Source organism: Sus scrofa, chromosome Y (genome assembly GCF_000003025.6).
Source record: "Sus scrofa isolate TJ Tabasco breed Duroc chromosome Y, Sscrofa11.1, whole genome shotgun sequence".
Lineage (NCBI taxonomy): Eukaryota > Metazoa > Chordata > Mammalia > Artiodactyla > Suidae > Sus > Sus scrofa.
Window position 1 is genome coordinate 20,208,451 of NC_010462.3, and position 1,509 is coordinate 20,209,959.

Genomic DNA, 1,509 nt, shown 5'->3' on the forward strand with positions numbered 1-1,509 from the left:
GAAGTATCTACAAACCACACTCAGTTTTCCAATACAGATCAATTTCCATAAAACCACTTGAACCTCAAAAATCTAGAACTCGCTTCTTCATGAAAACACTAAAAGGCAGATGATGCTGGTGTTGTGGGAGGGGCAAGAGGCTCCAGGAAGGCTGGAGGCTTTGGGCACCTACAGCTGGAGACCAAGGCTCTTCCACAAAGGCTTCCGGAGCTTCAGCGAGGCCAGGGTCATGGCCCAGGCAGATGAGGACAAGGATGGGGAGCTTGTGGGGGCAGAGCTGAGGACAAGGAAGACAAAGCTCCCAATCACCAAGGTGGCCCACCGAGTCAAAGACATGAAGATCAAGTCTCTGCAAGAGATCTCTCTCTGTGCTCTGCCCATCAAAGAATCTGAGATCATCGACTTTTCCTGGGGGCATCCTTCAAGGACCAGTCTATGAAGATGATGCCTGTGCAGAAGCAGAATTTGCTGGTCGGAGGACCATGTTCAAGACATTTGTCACCACTAGGGATAACCAACGTTGGTTTTGGTGCCAAATGCTCTAAGCTGGTATCCACTGCCACCCATGGGGCCATCATTCTGGCCAAGCTCTCCATCATCCAGGTGCAGTGTGCCAGCTCCTGGGGGACAAGATTGGCAAGCCACATATCATCCCTTGCAAAGTGCCTTTCCACTGTGGCTCCATGTTGATGTGCCTCTTCCCTGCCCCCAGGGCCACTGGCATTGTCTCAGCCCCTGTCTAAGAAGCTACTGCTGATGTGGAATTGATGACTGCTACACTTCTACCAGGGGCTGCACTGCCAAGCTGGGCAACTCCCCTGAGGCCACCTTTGATGCCATTTCCAAGAGTACAGCTATCTCACTCCTAATCTCTGGAGAGATGGTGTTCTCCAAGTCTGCTTCTCAGGAATTCACTGAGCACCGTGTCAGTACCCAAATGAGAACCTCTGTGCAGAGGGCCTAGGCTCCAACTGTGTCCACCACATAATTTTATATTAGAGGAATAAAATGAATGAATCTGGAAAAAATCCAACTCAATGAAATACCTAGTCAATGATTAATATTGAAGGCTATCTGAGAGTTTATTGCATGTCCTTGTTTGTTGCATTTCCCCAGGAGAAAAAAGAAAAAACAATTCCAATCTTTAAAATCACCCAAAACAAGCAAACAACAAACACAAATTAATCCAGACCACTAGGCTTAATTAATTATCATGTGAGGTTCTTTTACTTAATAAAATTCTCCATTACTTGTTTTTCTTCCCAAAGCAACTTCAATATAATCCTTTGCCACAGAGAGTAAAGTAGCATAATATTAAGGATACCTATATCAGAGTTCCTGCTCTCTCTCAACAGGTTAAGAGCCCAACATGTGTGCAATGATATGGGTCCCATCCTTTGCCTGCCCAGTGGTTAAGGATTAGGCTTTTGAGGCAAACTGAGGATTTTAGACTACAGATGCAGCTCAGATCCTGGATATATCACATCATTGCCAGAGCAGCTGCAGCTA

At 46.3% G+C, this 1,509-nt stretch overlaps 1 pseudogene; it reads left to right on the forward strand.

Annotated features, from left to right (window-relative positions):
• Positions 223 to 988, forward strand: LOC110257922 (annotated as a pseudogene).